At 40.0% G+C, this 19,956-nt stretch overlaps 1 long non-coding RNA gene across 1 annotated transcript; it reads right to left on the minus strand.

Annotated features, from left to right (window-relative positions):
- Window positions 1-18,455: 18,455 nt before the first annotated feature.
- Window positions 18,456-19,554, minus strand: LOC143123804 (uncharacterized). Its single transcript, XR_012986907.1, has 3 exons — window positions 19,489-19,554; window positions 19,302-19,413; window positions 18,456-18,872 (listed from the first exon to the last, which is right to left on the minus strand). It is a non-coding gene; the product is annotated as an uncharacterized LOC143123804 (long non-coding RNA).
- Window positions 19,555-19,956: the final 402 nt, after the last annotated feature.

Here is a 19,956-nt window from a genome sequence, read left to right on the forward strand (position 1 = left end):
GGAGAGAGAATGCACGTAGCCTACGCAGCGTGTAGCGCAATGTGTAGGCTATTTGGTTACCAACTAACACTGTTAGCCAATTCACTAACTTAAGACTTCAGTGCCATAATATACAACGTTTTTTACACAACAAATACAGAAAGGATGGAGGCAGCAAAAGTAGAGAAGTCATTTCAGATGGGGCAAAAACAAGGTGAATTTGTAAGCTTGTCAAAACGTAGTCCTACCCTGCAATAGAGGAGCTGATCATCATACCAAGCACACTCGCTGTTTAAAGTCATACACCACGGTAAACTAAAACTAAAATGTTACAAAGGTGGCAAAAATAATATAGGCCTAGGGTATTATTGACATTGCCATGACATTACTAGGCTATGTATCGTTCGTTCATTTTTTATTTATTTTTTATTTTTTTTTGGGGGGGGAGGGTGGGGGGCGGTTACAAACTTATTCAAAATCATCCCCCCCTCTGGTTTTTACACAAATCGCACCCTGACTGTATCCAAGAGGTGTCAGCCAGGTCGGTATGAGATGGACTATCCTTGCATCAGACAGAGCCGATATAGCCTTGTTTTTAAGACACAGGCTAAAAAAATGCTAAAACTGTCATATACTGGATTAGAAATTAATTTAGCAAACCATATCATAGTTAGCCTGAAAACACGTCTCTATTAGAAGTCAGCTAACAGCATAGCCAATAGTCCACGATTGATACCAAACTACAGTTTCAATATAGCCTGACGAGCCATACCCACATCAAGATGTAGGGTCTGGGAACTATCCATTGGCACTGCTCAATCCGTGAGGTGGGATAAACGGTTGTCTTTCAAATTTCTTCTGCACGCAATAGGATAGCGATACAACTCATGAGTCCCATGCATTTTCCCATCAGCGGACCTAGTTGACTAGTTGACTAACTTTTGCCAATTTAAAAAAAGCTTAACTCAAGTCACGATTCAACGACCGCTGTTCGTCAGCAGCAGCATCCATCTTCTTTGTTTTCAAATAGCAGGGAATTCACGCGGAACCGTCGTCGACTCTTACACAATGTGATTGGCTTGATCAAAGTTTTCATTTTCGCAAGCCAACGGAGAGTTTGCTAGACTATCCTGGCTGCAAATTAAATTTGCTGCCGCTAGGGTGCGTCTAGATTTCTAGTTTCAGTACGCTTATGGCATGTCACATTTTATTTTGGTGCTTGCTATAGTCTACACTTTTAAAGCCCAATGACATTTGCCTGTTTTTGTCTTCGGCTTTTATGCTCAGCAAGTATTCTTTTAGAATAAAAAAAGCTGTTGAAAATCGCCATCCCCTTTGTATTGTGTCTGTTTTTGACCATAATGGACTAATATGTATGTGAGCATGCCTTCCTGCTGTGAACATCACAATATTATTTCTGATCCACCAATTTACAGGTGCACAGACGCAGCCAAGGCATGTTTAAGCGAGCAAATCTGGAATTATTCCAAGGTGTCACAAAGCAGCTCTGGTTTCACCAAATAGCCTTTTATCACTTTAACAGCAGGATACACACTCTCCTTTAAGTAAGACAATCACCTGTTTATTGATGGCAATTTCCCCACTCCTTCTCCCCCTCTCCTCCACTGCACTGGGCCTCAAAAGGAAAAGAGTGGCTCATTGAAGTCTGAGAGCTTATGAGGCTTAGAGGTGGGAGTCAACTTTAGTCAAATTTAGTCAATTTTAGGTCAACTTTTTGGTTATGGCTCGATTCCCGGCTTCCACCGTTGTGTGAATGGCCTTTAATTTAATTGACATGTGTAAGTCGCTTTGGATAAAATTGTCTGCTAAATTAATGAATGTAAATGTAATCTTTGCAATTCATTTGAAAATGTGTTGCAAAGCATATACAGTTCTCACTTTAGATGAGCTCACAAAATATCATAAACTAATCACTTGTAACTCATGAATTATAGTATTAGGAAGTGGTTTATAAAACATGTATCCACATCCTAACTAATCATTAGTGCATATGCATGTAACAACTGTACAATACAAATATTTGTAAACATATTTTAGATATAAAATTGTTTACTATGAACAAACCATTTATAACGGTTTGTACAAATGCTTTACTGATGAGAAGTAATGTATTAGCAATACTTTACAAATGTAACCTGGTCTCATTAGCGAAACTTTCCCCTGGGACCGTTTTGGCAAACCCAGCCAAACGTCCCACCAGACACGTTTCTAAGGTGCAAACTAGCCAGCGGGGGTGCTAAAGAGAGACGTTTAGACGTTGTTTACTACAGTTAGGTCTGGTCAAACTAAATTGTAGCTTACACAAGCTCAGCAGTACATTCTACGTCTGAGTTAGCTGCCACATCTTGGTGGGTTTTTTTTTATCGCGAGCAACCCGGGGGATTTTCGCAGGTTCGCAGGTTCGAATCCGGCTGTGTGCTGAGTCTGGTTTTCGTGCGTTGGGTTGAATTGCACGGCTCGGCCCTGCACACAGCCGGATTCGAACCTGCGAACAGCTGCACCTCGGAGCGGAAGTCGAGCGTGTTGACAATTGAGCTAAAATCCCCCAGGTTGCTCGCGAAAAAAAACGCCAAGATGTGGCAGCTAACTCATAGGGTTTGTGCCCTTAACATGTGGTAACCAAAGAATACTGCTGAGCTTGTGTAAGCTACAATTTAGTTTGACCAGACCTAACTGTAGTAAACAACGTCTAAACGTCTCTCTTTAGCACCCCCACTGGCTCGCACCTCAGAAACGTGTCTGGTGGGACGTTTGGCTGGGTTTGCCAAAACGGTCCCAGGGGAACGTTTCGCTAATGAGACCAGGTTGTACAAATGATGAACAAGCCATTCACTAATAGTTTACAAATGCTTAATAAATGATGCATTGTGTGTAGTTATTATAAAGTGTTACCGAAATTTTTAGGTGACCTCAAACTTTTGAACGGCAGTTCACATAACTAGATGTACCGCAGAGCGGTACAAAATATGACCGCCGCCCAGTCCAGAACATTTTTTACACAAAAATAAGTCACGCTGAAAGGCATATGATTCTGTCTCACTAAATTGCATTATGCACACTCAATTCTTACTGGTATCTGCTAGACAACAAGTACCAAAACATGATTAGTTCATAGATTTCACATGTAAAATACATTTTATACAACCCCACTCCCATCTTGCCTGTTCATAATTCTGAGAAATTCTTGAATTGTGTGCATGTGTGCGTGTACACTGGCGCCTTAATGCAGGGGCTTACCTGGGCTTCAGCCCAGGGGCCTCGACCAATGAGGGGCCTCCTAATAATAATAATGATAATCAATAATAATAAACGGCGTGTCCGTATTCGCGGCGTCATTATACTCTGGAGCTAGCCTAAATAATTGAGCACATCGTACTGCTCTTCCATGCAGAGGCCCCCTTTGTCTTCTCCAATTCTAAAGTGTAACAAAATGTAACAAAACGTATTCCAACGGGTGTAGAGGAGCTAGAGGAGAGGCTGAAACTGACTGACAAACTTATCATACAAACTCTGGAGATAACGTGGGTAGGATTGAAGCAACGATAAACGAATGACGTGGATTCCTGTAACTGTCCATGAAAACAGAAGGCATGTAAATATCGTAGCAAATAGCCTGGAATTGAAACGGCTTTAAAAACATGTATTTCACTTGTCTCATTGGAGTGAACGCAGAACATGGGCTGTGGCGCAAAGACATGAATTAGTGATCTGCATCTCCGTTCACCAACAGCTAAGTTTGTGCTAACCCATTCGCACATATAATAGTCTATGTTATGTTGTCTCCCTTGTTAACGTGAGATATGTCTCCATGTAGTGTAGTGATAATGCATGCATAAGGTAGCCATGTTCACGTCACATGAGCCAGCTTGTTATAGGCTAAAAGTATTTCTGTCCCTCCCAAACTGCGTTAAACTGGCGTGTTAAGTAGACAGCATTTAAAAAAAAACTCCTGGGGAACCCCCTGACACGACAAACACGCACTTTTGAAAAGCTTTTAAACGTCCATATGTGTAGCCTACCCATCTTAACTTAGCCTACAACATGTGTTGTAAAAGTTCAACGCTTGTTTTCGTGCAGTAGGCTAGCCTTTTTGATAAGCGATGTCATGGGTAGGCTGACGTGATTCGAGGGCATTCTGTTCCTGTTTATGTAAAGGTTTTACATAGGCTGAATAATAGGCTACACTGCATATTATTAACCAAAAGCGCACGCTATGTGTCGGGTCAGATCGCGGGCCGGGTATCATTTAATCATAATTAATATTTGCGGTTGGGGGGGGCCTTAAAAAACATATAGCCCAGGGGCCTCGGGTGGTATTAAGGCGCCCCTGTGCGTGTACATGTTTATGTTTATGTGTGTGTGGGTGTGTGTGTGTGTGTGTGTGTGTGTGTGTGTGCGTGCATGTGCTTGTGTGTGTGCCTGCGTATGTGCCTGTGTGAGTGCATGTGCATGCATGCGTACATATGTCTACTGTGTGAGTATGTGTCATACGTATGATTACTGTGAATGTATGTGTGTGCGTGTGTATCTGTTTATGCACATGTGTGCATATGGAATGGGTTAACATGACCCCTGGAGGCAAACATACGCAAAAAATTGGTCATCTTAGGCCCTACAGTTCTCAAGATATTCACAGAAAACTCTGTTGGTGTACGGTCACTAAATGTACACATAAATTAATTTATTGTATGGCCCCCCATGAACGAAAGTTCACGAAACTTGGCATGCATTCGGAGGGTGTCATAATGATCCTACACTAACTAGGTGGCGCTATACATGAAATGAGTGGTTATGGAATGGGTTGACATGGCCCCTTACGATCAACATACAAAAAAAGGTGGTCCTCCTAAATCCTACGGTTCTTGAGATATTCACAGAAAACGGTGTCCGACCTACTCTCCTTTTGGGGGGTCCAGTCCAGCGGGGGAGCTACAGATCAAAACGAAAAACGATAGTTCCATGCTATCCATGTGGGGGAATCTTTGACAGAAATTTGGCCATGCGAAAAAAAGAAAAAAAAAATCTGACTAAACCTTTAAGACCGCCGCTTCGCTGTGCGGCGGTCATAATAATGACTCAGCCATACTACTGCTAATGAAATGAATGAATGACAGGCCTAATGAAATAATGATGGTGAAAGAAAATAGGCCTATAAACTTCTACTCTTATTTTCGCTGCCACATTTGCTGTGATGAAAGCATGCAACATCCTCCACAATAATAATTCTGTAATGACATTGCGTCCTATACCCACATAATCAGGTGACTTATCTGAGTTGTGGATCAGACAGCAGCTGAAGGCCTTTTTTGTATACTCAATACGGCCTCTGAGCTGCCATATAATCAAGTCATTTAAGTATGCTGTTGAAACGAATGCAGACACTAAGCCTTACTCAATTTATCATTTAATGATTCTTCATTTACTTGTGGGTTAATTTGCTCATTTGCTCAGATTCAATTATTTACTCCAATGTTGGTCTATGGGAATCAGGTGCAGTCTACAAAAATAAGCTTGTCTCATACAGATGTCTTTCTAACAGTAGAAAGTTACATATTAGACACAATTATAGACTATAGCCTACTATACTCACATGTATGTGTGCTGAATACGTCAAGGTAGTGGGTTTCAAACCTATGTCAAATCTCTTTAATTTGATTCAATAACCATTTCAAACTGCTGGCAATAATGTGTGTTTTTTTTCAGATGGCAAGAGCACACGCCAAGTAGGCTATTATGCACTAGATTCCATCTGGGCCCAAATCTTTCAAATAGCTCTCTTTATATTCTCTGAAAAAGACTGTTTAGAGTAGCAGTCCTATTCTTTTCCACATCCATTCTCCCACTTTGCTTCCCAAGGTCTAGTTTTCTTCTTACTTTTATCAATATTCTCAAGATTTTTCAGTTTAATTGTGTTATTATTATATTATTATATATTATATAATTATTTTCATGGCCCTTTTTCCCTAGGTGGACAATAAATCAACAATATTTGCAAACACAGCAGCGGCCATATTTGACATCCACCTGCAGCGCATAGATTTGAGTTGAGCTGAGCAGAGCACAGTAGCCTGGCTTTATCTCGTCAATATCAAGATAAGATAAACTTGATCGTTCGACCCATATCTAATAGACCCAAGTAAAAATCTGTCATTATTGTCAGCTGTAACTTACCCGATATTTATAGCCTAACTCAAGTCGCTTCAAGGTTGGCAAACTTCTTAGGCCTACATTTGTTCCACCAGCGACATTGTCTAACATTGTCATGATCGCAGATGTATTGATTGAATAAAGCTGCATCTCATTGGACTGAAACTGTATCTTGCATTTGCCTGTTGCTCACAACTGCAGCTAAGGATTTGTTAAAGTAGGCCTAGCTTAAAATTAAGCCCACAGAGGACAATACAGTAATAATAATGCTAATATAATAATGGCGGGAGTTGGCTAAAAGTTTAGCCTATCCTATCTAGCCACAAAAGTCTCTTCTGTGCTGGCTCAACTCCTCAGTCTCCTTCCCTTGCCGTTTTCTGACAGTTGGTAACTCTAGGGCTCTTTGCTGTTGTTAGAACAGAGCCGTGTGTTACACAACATACCATCATGTTAACTTTTGTAAAAAATAAAAATAGCCTACACCAATAATAATACTGGCGCTGTTGCGCTTGTCAGTTGACAGCTGCATTAAATAGGCCTCTCTATCTATGCATTGGCTATGTCAACAATATGGCCGAGTATGGGGATTTTGAGCGCTGGTGGACCAGTGCTAAGAGGCATAAACAGCTAACAGCTAAGGAGGTTAACAAAATAGAGGAAAACCGACACAAGAAAAATACAAAAAATAAAACTGCTTGGGCTATAAAAGTTTTCCGAGATTGGGTAAAAGAAACTCAAAATACATCTGTTATCACGGAAGATGTAGATGGACTAAACACATTGTTAAGATCCTTTTATCCATCCGTGTGAAACAGCGCTGGTGATATCTACTCTGTGGCGAGCTACAGTGCTCTACGTAGCAGAATACAGTAAATTGTTATTACAGCCAATTCGATATCTTCCAGAACCCAATATTCAACTCAAGCAACAATGTGTTCAAATCAGTCATGAAAGCACATCGCAAGAGTGGCAGACACCAGCCAGCATCATCCGCCCATCTCTAGCGCTGATTTGAAGAGTCTTTCTGTGTAATTCTCTTGGCCAAATAAATCATTTTTTTGACTAATTCTGACTAATTTGAGGAAATACAGAGCAGTTATTTCCCATGAAGGACAACATGGCATGAGGGAAAGACAGAGAGAGATAAAGAGAGAGAGAGAGAAAGATGGATGAGAATAAGACAGGACTCTATACTTTGTACCAGATTGGGCTGAGAGAGGCCAGATGGTCCAGTTGCACACTGAAATATTAAACCCACCACAAAAACCCTTCAGGCAAGCTACATGGGGTCTGTGGTCGAAGGACCATTTAAATTAAAGCAAGACATACGTGATATCACCAGCAACACCACACTAGACAAGCCCTTCGCTGTGAAGACGCATCTCATGCAAGTGTAATTTCCATCATAATAAGGTACCCTTGTCCAATGCATGTGAAAATTGTTAGGGAAAAAATGCACGCAAGCCAACAATTATGTGTATTATATTTTACAATGAAGACTTTCAGAGAAAAAACATAAAATATATTGATTTCATTGTCATAGAAAACATTGTTTGTTATCACAAAAGACAGTGATTTAGGTAAACACAACAACCCTGTATGTATTTCTGAAAAGATATCAATTGGGTGAAGCAAGGTGAGGAAATGATTTACTGCCTGGGCATGTCATGTGATTGTTGTTGCATACAAAATGAAAAATATGTTTTTCTGTGTTTATGAGAGTGTCTCATTGATTGAATTGATCGAAAGCATTGCATGGCACCAGGTGTAGTATTGATGACCATTAGCCTAATGGCTGATTAGAGAATTATTCCTGGACAGAGGAGGCAGTGGTGGCATAACATGCTAAAAGAGTATCCCGATTACAAAACAATGATGTCGTATGAACTCAGACTGATGATTTGCATATTAAAAGGTAGCAAGGAAGTTAATGGTGTTCTTTTCCCCACCCTTTTTTGCAGTATACCTGGAGTGACCATAGACTATAGCCCAGAGTGAGGGATTTGAATTGAATTTTTGATTTTTGTGTGTGTATGAATAACCACCTCGAAAAAGAGATGGCCCATCTCAAGAGGTCTATCCTATTAATAAACTTCAAACTAGGTGAAAGTGTCGGCTAGATAAGACACAAGTGTTTACAAGAATGACCAGTATAAGCAACAATCACCTCAAATTAGGAGGGAGGATGTAGAGTCTCAATTCCTCTAGAACAAAGTGCTAACAACACAAAAGTCATGTAGTTGATACCCGGTGGGCATCCATTCTGATGGAGATGTATATATGTACAACACATTTGATTATGATAAAAGCATCTGTCAAATGAGAAATGTTTCTGGGGATGTGCTTTCGCCTGGTGAGTTCTCATCATCTTCAATGGCTGAGTTCCAGGCAATGCTTCAAAGGTAGCTCACTGCTAAGAAGTTAAAAGGATTCCCATTATCAGTCGTTGCTATTGTTGTGATGAGAAACAGATAGAGCATAACATCTTATATATTGTAGCTGCCAGCAGCCATAAATGGGCCAAGGAAAAATATTAACTTTAGAATACCTAAATAGTTTCCATTTTTTACCTTAAGCAACAAAACTCTACAAATATAACCATCATGACTTTATTTGTTTATTTAGAGTCATGAAAGCCCTTCATACACATGGCCTTACTTCATTTTTGCTATAGTGCCACCTAGAATCTGGGTCATCCAGGAGGAAGAATGTGGCATGCATCATTGCTGATATACTGTACATTTTACATTTTACATTACACATATACTGTAATTTGAATAGTCTCAAAGTAGATGACAATATGGCATTTCATGTTAGAAAGTTATCATGTTTAAATGTGTTCTGACATCCAGTCTGACATGAAGAATTTTGCCTGGAGTCAAAGAAAAAGGACAACCATAAACATATGGGGCAGTCGTGGCCTACTGGTTAGCGCTTCGGACTTGTATCCGGAGGGTTGCCGGTGTGAACCCCGACTAGTAGGCACGGCCGAAGTGCCCTTGAGCAAGGCACCTAACCCCTCACTGCTCCCCGAGCGCCGCTGTTGTTGCAGGCAGCTCACTGCGCCGGGATTAGTGTGTGCTTCACCTCACTGTGTACTAAGTGTGTTTCAGTAATTCACGGATTGGGATAAATGCAGAGACCAAATTTCCCTCACGGGATCAAAAGAGTATATATACTTCGACTGTTGTAGAAAGAAATGGCTGATCTTTAATAATGCAATATCTAGGCTACATTGCCCATTATCAATGTTCCAAAGGCACATTCTGTTTACTAATCTGATATCATTTTAAAAGGCTAACTGAGAAAACATTGGAGAACCCTTCTGCAATTATGTAAGCACATACTGTAATGTGATCTGAATGTGATCAATGCAACTGATCTCAGCTGGTATGGAGTGGAATGGAAATGTCTAAGTGATCCTAAACTTTTGACCAGTGAGTGTATTTAGTGGGTCTATCATAATTTGTAACTCAGGATTGTGTTCAAACAGAAGTCAATGCTCTGATGACAAAACTGACGATTTTAGGTACCAGAATTACCATAAATGGTACACTATTACTGAGCATAGTGCAATAAACCAAATTTCAATGTGTAACAGTACACACACACACACAGATAGATAAATGTGATTTTTGATTGGAGTGGTTGCTTAATTACTTGCCCTGTTTTAAAATATCCTTCCTCTGAAGTACATTTTCTGTTCAACTGATACTACTTTGACACATTTACAAGGTTTTTCTGATAAGAACACAACACTCAAACTATAATATTAGTAGTTGATTATTGGTGGTTATAGACTGAGTGTATAAAATGTGAATGTTTCATCATTATATTTCAACCTGTCAATATAATATGAGCTTGCACAATGCAGTAAGTCTGAACAAAAAAATCCTGTCAAACACTCAATGTTTTCTGTTATTTTCTACCGTGTGCTTTACAGTATGTATGTTTCGGCAGCTATTGCTACTGGTTTAGACAGCTATTGCTACTGTGGTAAGAATGTATAATTGCTCTCATGCTGTTCATTTGAGAGGCTATCATCACTCTGTTGACAGCCTTGGGCTCTCAGATACTGGATACTGGCAGCAGTTGAGGCCTGAGGAGCTGAGGAACAGAGCTCCGCTTGTACCTCTTGTCAAGTCAAATGGGTAACTTCACTTTTCCCACAAGCTTGACTTCATAGCATTAACAAAGTTTGTGTATGTGTGTGTGTGTGTGTGTGTGTGTGTGTGTGTGTGTGTGTGTGTGTTTGTGTTTCAGTGATGAGCTTGTCAGTTTTGACAAAAGAGTGGGATGTTCTCAGCACAGGCAGCAGTGCTGTAAGGCAGACAAACGAGTGTTGTACAGTTGTGAGGGCTTCCGAATGTAAAGCCTTATAGAACTTTAAACAGAGTATTTGTGTTGACTTCAACCTAGAGGAGAAAAAATTGGCATGGCACAGCAAGCCCATATAAATTTGTTCTCACTATCCAGGGAACTACAATACCTTTCGATAGTTTTACAAGAAGCTTTACCCAACACCACAACAAGGCATGTGTGTATGCCTGACAAACCTGACAAAAATCAAATGCTGTGAACTCAAGAAACTGTTCGGTAAACAAGAGAAGAAAAAAACAGCAAAACAACACAAGGTGTTGATACGTAATTTGTGAAGCGTTCACAACATACAATGATATGTCCTTGTTGACTCAAAGCTTTCAGCAGAATTGCACACAGGATACCTCACAGAAATAAAATATGAAAATATGAACGTCTCCATATTTACACTGGCCTTCATGCTACACACATATGTGCTGTTTACATAAAAGTAGCTCATTTACATGATGCTAGTGGTAGTTGCAGCTCAAACAAGGACTAGGGGTGCTCACCACCTGAAAGAGTCCTGATAAAGACACTTCACAGTCGGTGTGCATGCCTGATGTGCCAGCTTCTTCCAGTTGGTGCTCAACAAGAACTAGGAGTGAAGTGGAGAACAAAGAGGCTAGTGTGGGTAACTGACACAGAGGTTAACAAACAGTGAGAGCTATGCAAATGGGAATTATACACCTTTTTTCATATTGCAAGGCAGCGGCATCTCGCCATTTCCAGTTGTACATCTTCATGGGGGGTCGGAAACGTGTCAGGCTCGTCGAAGTCAAAGGGTACCTCTCATCGTGTCTGTTCGTATTCCCACAGATATGTTTCCTATTGATGGAAATGGAAAGTGATAGGCTAAGGTGTGTATCACAGACCCAAGGGAGAAAACTTGCATATCATCAGCTCTTAGCTGCCCCCCCATTATGATAAACATGTCGAAACTAATTCTTACACAGACACAGTCACCGCTATATGACAAGAGCCCTTGAGGTGCAATCATTGTTAAGCGGTATTGACAAAGGTTACGTTTGCCTGACGTTTTGTCTCACGTGGGTCCCATGGCAACCGCAGCGTGCAGGCAATGTCACATTGAAACTCACCGCACAACACTTCTCTTTCTGTTTCTCTTCCTCCCCCCGACACACTCTCTCCTTTCTAGCCCCACCCGAGACGGCATAAATATAGAATGCTGAAATATTGTGTAATGTGTGCCGCGTCACTGCATCATTTTATTCTCTTTTTACGTGTGGGGGCAATTAGGTTGGTGGTAGATGGAGCTGCTCGGTGTGTGCTGGGGCGAGTGCTACAGGCGCTGCTTCGGTCCACGCCCCCCCCCCCCCGCCACACCAGAGAATGAATTTTTCACCACTCATCCCCTCGATCTGTCTGGACACATCAGTTCACACCTGAGAGGGCCTCACTTTGTGTCTGCTCTTTCCGACCAGACACGCACGACCAAGGTGCACTGAAGGGCGATGTGGACAGGTAGCCTTCCGCTCCCATCCACTTGCGTGGCCCCGGCAACTCCATGGACTTAACGTGATGTGGAGTGCTTGGACGTGCTGCAGGGGGTTTTCAAAACATGACAAGGCCGCTCAGACAGGAGAGTGCGGTGGATGAAGAGCATTTGGCCTTTGTAGAAGATTAGATGCTGAGTCACGGTGACTGCTGGCTTCCAAATCAGTATCTGGCATTGCATATTATAGTGACAGGACCTGCAAGTCATCTTTATAGTAATGTTAACATTAAAGTAATGGCCAGAGATTGCATTGGTACTTGCTCTTTGGTACTTACTCTTGACTCAGTAAAAAGGCTAGATAACCCCTTGACTCATCATGTTAGTGTGGTTTCAGACAGGCAGTGTGGCTTCCTGTCTTATTTCCATTCTTATTTCCATCCTTAACTAAAGTGGTAAGGTGACTCATTGCTAATCTTGAAAAAAAAAATGACCGATTAGATACTGTTTATCATCCATAGTAGTTTATTCTGTATGTTTGGTGCCTTTGGAATCAGTTCCTCTGTTATAGAATTACTAACGTGGCGGGGGTGGACCTGGCAAGAAGTTTGCCTTACATTATTGTCCTGGACAGGAACCTTGAGTTTGTGGAGAAATTGCTTTGCCATTAGAAACAAACCATTTAGTAACAAATAAATAGATTTAAAATGCTGCAAAAAAATCCATTCCCAGTAGGGATATTTTATCTAGCCTTTTATAAGACCACAATACCACTGAGTGCAATATCCAGGGGCAAAACAGTCCAAAATAAGTTTGTCAATAATTGCATAGACAGAGCCACCACACACAAGGCACCCAAAACTTTCTGCGCAATTCACAATTTGTGCTTCCGACTCGCAGAACTGGGCAGGACCGAGATAAGAGTCCAAATCAATCAACTGGCGGCCCACTCTGTCACAAACGGAGTGAGGAATGCATCTGGCCACTGATTGCTGAAGGAGCAGCTGATGCAGCCTGACTCAACCCCAGACTGGGGGGAGAGAGAGAGAAGCAAATCAGAGATGAAACACAGGGGCAGCAGGACACAGCTGCCTTCAAAGTCATGCAAATAAATGTCAATTCAGATTCGGCTTCACACAGCCCCCATTCTGGTGCCCTCACTTAAAATCAGCATCAACCACACAAATACAAAATGAGTCTTGTTAATTCTTTTTGACACACTTTAACTAAAAAAACAGTTGCTTCGCTATTTGTGTTTCATAAGTTCATCAGGCTTCTGTAGCTATATTAGTTGACAGTAATATAGACTAAAGATATTTGTTGGATATAGCCACAGATATTTCAATCTGTACATCCACATCAAAGGTAACTGCATTGCTGCTATTAAAAAAGTTATAATCTTTCGGACATAAATCAACACCCTATTAGAAGTCAGAGGCAAAGGTGATTTTTCACATAGATCTCCATTTGTCAAGGTCAACGAGTATGCATAACCTGGGTCAAAAGTGACCCGGATGACTTAAAATGTTGAATATTTTTGCGAAAAATTTATTTCATCATCCAGTATTCCATGAATTCCTCAATTAACTTGTTTTTAACCATTACATATCTTTATTTTCATTTTTCCATATAAATGTAATATCTTGTTTTTGATTATTACAAATCATAATTTTTAACTTTTTCATACATACTACATTAACAACAACACAGTTTTTTCATTACTTCGTCCAGTTTTCAGACATGGGTCAAAAATTACCCGCATTCATTTCCTATAGTTTTTCATACTAGGCTGCGTATTCCTTTGCTATATCTAGTGAAATAATGTATGTATCATTGAATATTGCAGTTCATTTTGCAGTTCTTCAGTAAAAATCTTTTTGATTACTTCAAATAATTACAAATATAGTTTTTTCTATTACTAAATCAAGTTTACAGACATATGTCAAATGTGACACCTGTGTGCACTTTTGATTAGAAGCAAAAACAAGATATATTAAAACAATTACTTTGATAAAAGTATTAGGTTGTAATTGTTTTAAACAAAATAACACATACTATAGTTGAAATATGTGAAATGCACATATTTCATCTATCATATCTCACTTTGTCACACATGACATCACTAATAACCAATCACACATATTGAGATATACTATATCTGAAGTATGTGTCCAAATAAACTGAAGCTGATTAAGTAAAACACATGGGTACAATAAATGGCCATTTCAGCACTACATGACACTTGCAAATTACCATTACATGTTTGCCCTTGTACACAGCCTTAGTGCATTGGAAACACAGCTTCCAACTTTTAGTATTCTTGGTTTCTGTGCAGCTCTAGCTCCTCTTCCACTTCACTTGTCCTTCCTCTCTGATGCCCTTTTGTGGCTCTGTTTGGATTCCTTTTTCAACATATTTTAATTGTAAGTAATGGGTGAATCTCAATATCCCTCCCTCAGCCCTGAACCCTCAAAGACTTATCTGCCATCAGGCCAAACGTGAAATTTATTAATGTCAGTTCTGTTTTTGAGGGTTCACAACTTAGGGGGTCTTGGGATTCAGCCTATGTGTTAGGAAGAAAGAAGTGACCTCTACACTGCTTATCCTGTGTGGTATGACAAGCTTGTTGCTTATTATCAGGGTATTGTGCAATTAGTATATGCATCAAGTGCATCCAGTACATTGGACAAAAGCACTATGGACACATGGGCCATCTCTATCCCTGCTTTCATTAGTATGTCTACACATCTATGCAGATAACATAAATATTTCTCATGGTTCCCTGGTCCAGAGTGCTGCATTTTGTCACCCCTCAATACCAATAGCAGTTTAACTGATCAGCATCCTGATTGTATCGGTGGAGGGATGTTCAAAATGGAACTAGGTTAAGTATTCTCATGACACATATGAAGAAGCACATGCATGAAGGACACGTCTGACCTCCAGAGCTATATTGATATGAAAAGATGTGGGACAAAGAAACCACAGTCACAATGTGATATCAGACATGATGGTCAAAAGAAAAGGAAGAGATCTGACCAGCTACCAATGACACTAAAAGTAACTAGATGTACCGCAGAGCGGTACAAAATATGACCGCCACCCAGTCCAGCACATTTTTTCCACAAAAATAAATCACGCTGAAAGGCCTATATGATTCTAACTGTCTCACTAAATTGCATTATCCACACTCAATTCTCACTGATATCTGCTAGACAACAAGTACCAAAACATGATTAGTTCATAGATTTCACATGTAAAATTAATTTTACACAACCCCACCTCCATCTTGCCTGTTAATAATTCTGAGAAATTATTGAATTGTTTGCATGTGTGCATGTACATGTTTATGTTATGTGTGTGGGTGTGTGTGTGTGTGTGTGTGTGTGTGTGTGTGTGTGTGTGCGTGCTTGTGTGTGTGCCTGCGTATGTGCCTGTGCATGCAAGCGTACATATGTCTACTGTGTGAGTATGTGTCATACGTATGATTACTGTGAATGTATGTGTGTGTGTGTGTGTATCTGTTTGTGCACATGTGTGCACATGAAATGGGTTAACATGACCCCTGGAGGCAAACATACGGAAAAAAAATATTTTATTGTAAGGCCCCCCACGAACGAAAGTACACAAAACTTGGCATGCATTCGGAGTGTGTCATAATGATCCTACACTTTTAATTTCGTGTAGTTTTGACCTTGTCAGCCAGAGATATTGTGATGAAAACACCTAATTTTTTGCTTTTTAATTTTTAACTAGGTGGCGCTATACATGAAATAAGTGGTAATGGGATGGGTTGACATGCCCCCTTAAGACCAACATACATAAAAAAGGTGAACCTCCTAGGCCCTACGGTTCTCGAGATATTCACAGAAAACTGTCTCCGGCCACCTACAGGCCAGTTGGTGTATAGTAACATAAATTAATTTATTGTGTGGCCCCCCCATGAACGGAATTCCACAAAACTTGGCGTGCATACAGAGGGTGTCATAATGATCCTACACCTCCAATTTCGTGCAGTTTTGACTATGTTAGGTCACAGATACCTTCAATTACAACACCTCATTTTTACTTTTTTGTGTTTAACTAGGTGGCGCTATACATAAAATGAGTGGTTATGGAATGGGTTGACATGGCCCCTTGAGATCAACATACAAAAAAGAAAATGGGCCTCCTAAACCCTACGATTTTCAAGATATTCACAGAAAACTGTGTCTGCCCTACCCTCCTTTCGGGGGGTCCAGTCCAGTGGGGGGGCTACAGATCAAAACGAAAAATGATGGTTCCATGCTATCCATGTGGGGTTACATGCCCACCAAGTTTTGTGTACCCCGGTCTTTCAGTGTCCCGGGAATCATTGACGGAAATTTGGGCATGCGAAAAAGAAAAGAAAAAAAAAAAAAGAAAAAAAGAAAAAAAAAGAAGAAAAAAAAAATCTGACTAAACCTATATGACCGCCGCTTCGCTGCTATATGTAGCAATTAAAAATCTTTATCTTGATAAATACAAGCAATATTGAATGATAAAATAAATCACTTTCAATAAATATAGCTAAGGAACATACAAATATCTATTATCTAGCTTGCGCATTAAAGGGTTAATAGTTTTTACCTATAGCTCGAGTTACTGCAGCCACCAACTTAAGCTCCCATGTTGATGAACCCCAGAGGGTAGCGCTGTAGCTGCCTGATAGCTTTAGCTGTTGGCTGCAGCAACTGAAGCTAGGCAAAAACGATTGTTTTCGGGTTTGTTCGTACCGACAGCACTCGTGACCTCTACAAACAGAGATCTATGTGAAAAATTGCTTAGATATGCTTGGTGACATTATGTAGTATCTTTTAGCATTAAGATGTGTAATAAACCAAGAAAAAAGTGCCCTCCAAATTTTTTTTTGTCATTTCCTATCCATTTAGGATTAAAAAAAAACATCTTACAGTTTTTTTACATTTATTTTAATTTTTTACATTTAATTTTATAGCATGTCCACTGTGGTGGACAAAAGGACTGTTTTAGTATGAAAAGGTAACCACAAAAATAGACCACAATAAAAAAAACATTTGTTTTTTCTGGATTATTGGTTTCATTTTCATGTTTTTCTATCATCTGCAATAATTCTTTTTTTAGTCTTACTTTTCTTCCCATCTTCTTGAGGCACAGGTTCATAGTACACATCTCTGTTTCACTCACTCATGAGAGCTCCAAATCTGACCCCCTCATTCATCCTATACAGAATTCTCTTCTTACTATTATCTCAAAATGTAAATAACTTCACTTCTTTCAGAATTAATCATATGATTCCTAACATTTGCATTAGCAAGAACATATCACCATCATAATAAATGCATAATAAATAGACAATATTTGACATATCTCTCCTCCTTCCATAAAATGTGCTTGTTTTGATGTCAGCCATTTTTGAGAAAAAGAAAGAGGAGGTTCCCAGCAACCCAGCCAATCACATGATATAGCATTAGAAAGCCCAGAATGTCCTCTTTACAAAAGACCACATACATTGATAGAATAGCTCAAAGGGGTAAAGGGGTATGCATCTACAACCACCTATGTCCACTATAGAGGACACAAGTCTATGGGTTGGGTCAGGAGGATACATTGTGATTAGTCAAACGTAGCATGGCTAATGATGAACAAGTTATCCCAATTATGAACACTCAGCTCAGATGAATCCAGAAATGGGCAGATAAAATCACTGATTCCAGGCAGCTACAACCCTGGAGAGCAAGAGCTGAGCATATCAATGTGTAAATCCATATTACGTGATAACTATAAAAACACTTTCAGCAATAAAAATATTTTTTTCTAGTTTATAATTTCTATGTAAGTATGTATTATTTTATGCATGTACAGAATGGGTGGTGTTTTGACCGAGACCTGGTAGGCTATTTTAGGCTGTTATTCATCATATCAACAGTACTCTACCATACCAGCCTATGCATTATGGTATACCCTATTAGTGTCATGGCAACTAAGAGGGTCACCATTGTACTGCATGTTGGGCGGATACGAGTCATATCATATGCTGTTCATGAGGACATGTTACTGAAGACGCAGATATACTATTTTAGAGAGTGAATTGTGTGTGGATTACTGACTTGAAAGAACTGGTAATGGTGGTGATTAGGTGATTCAGTTCTTCCATAAACTCGCCGTCCCTTGGACCCCACTGGTCCTGCAGGTCCTTGGTGTTCTTCCGTTGTTAGATTTTTTTCTGATTGCTTACAGTAAGCACATTTTTTGTAACTATTGGCTATTTTTGCAAAACTCTACACACAAATAAGAAACCATTTCACCAAATCAGCAAAACAGTGTAGTTCTCTTGCAAAAGCTATTGTGGTACCGGTCAAGTGGTATACCTTCTTTACAGTCCGATTACGCCACCCCCTGATGATGGGCAGGAGGACCCACAAATCTTCCCCTGAATGTAGTGTGGCTAATTCTATATTTCCCCCGCAAAGGGACAATTGACAAGAGGCAGATATGTAAATGTATTTCAAATTTATTACAATTTAGAACAAAAGGTGTAGAAAAGTTATAAGGATAGATCTTAAAATACGGCTATAAACAACTGGTGGATTTTCCTCAGTCTATGAAGGTCGGATCAGCCAATGCAAAACCCCTGCTCAGGAGGACCCTGGTGAGACAGAAAAACAGGAGACAGCAACCCAACACCAGACGAAGCATGCAACATAGCACTCAAGATCTTCAAATATCACTACAAAATATCACACGTGTTGTTCTGCTGCAGCAAGTGCTACACACTTAAGGTCTTTAGATACCACTACAAAATATCACAGTGTTGAAGTTATAGTACACACCAAGACAGTGTCTCCCAATGTGGTCCCTTGGCAAGGAGGGGCAAAGCCTCAGCGTGGATCCAGCCTTGTACAGGGATAGCCTAATCAGAAGACATAGTTAGGGAGGAGAACCACCAGCATCAATAGCACCACTAATTAATGTACAATGCTACTACGAATGGGACACATGGGTGGTAGGCCCACAGGCAAAATCACAGATAACCATACAAACAAACAAACACAATAAAGAAATGCATATTAATTACAGGAAAACAGTGGCTGGCCTGGTCCCTTTTCAGGAGAGAACAAGAATGTTAGTTGCCAGCCTCATTAAACATAGCATAGTCCACTCAAACATAGCTAGAAAATATAGGCCTACTTTTCAGTATGCTCAACTGTCCCACAGCTCATTGACACATGAAAACAAAAAGGTGAATGTTCCATTGCTACGGACAGAGTAGGTAGTTTAAAACATGTTCCAATGCAGGTATAAAACATTCAATGGAAAATGTGCATATTAAGGAATTTACCAATGTAGCCCAGCAGCTCAGGTCACAATTAGGTGATCACAACAAATGTTAAAACTCCATGCAGAAGCCTGTGTCCTCCGTGAAGAGTAGACACAACCTTCTAGAAATTACCCTGATAAAATGAAATAAATAAGTATTAAAATTCAAATAGCAGTGATTAAACATGCTCTACCATGACCAACAGTACCTGCATGAAAAGGGAGCCCAACTCGCATAACAGTGTCCAGCACCAATCTCACTTGCAGCCAGCAAACACTTATCACTTCCTAATTGGTCATGTGACTTCCCAAGACATCATGTGATCCTGGGTGTTGTGTGGATGTGATGCAGCTATGTTGTGTGCCTGTCTGTGTAGATCCCCACACTATTAAACCTAGCTTGACTCTTCACACCTTCGTAAAAATTGTATTTTCGTATCAAACAGTTAACACAAGCCATCACATTAATAAGCACACAATGCACCAACTACACACTGATGGTATGAATAAAAAACACATCTGGCTTTTGTTATCTCTGTGCACAAGGTAGGCTATGTCAGTTTGAGGTCATACTTTTGTAATAGTTCTGTAAACATACAGGGATCCAAACATCAAGTATTGGTGTTTATTTACACACATCAAAACAAACAGAAGTGTTTTTTTCCAAGTCGAAACAC

The sequence above is a fragment of the Alosa pseudoharengus genome, unplaced genomic scaffold (assembly GCF_046254945.1).
Source record: "Alosa pseudoharengus isolate Yale_2024_CS ecotype anadromous, Long Island Sound unplaced genomic scaffold, YU_APseudo_1.1 YU_APseudo_1.1_scf_15, whole genome shotgun sequence".
NCBI classification, from domain to species: domain Eukaryota; kingdom Metazoa; phylum Chordata; class Actinopteri; order Clupeiformes; family Clupeidae; genus Alosa; species Alosa pseudoharengus.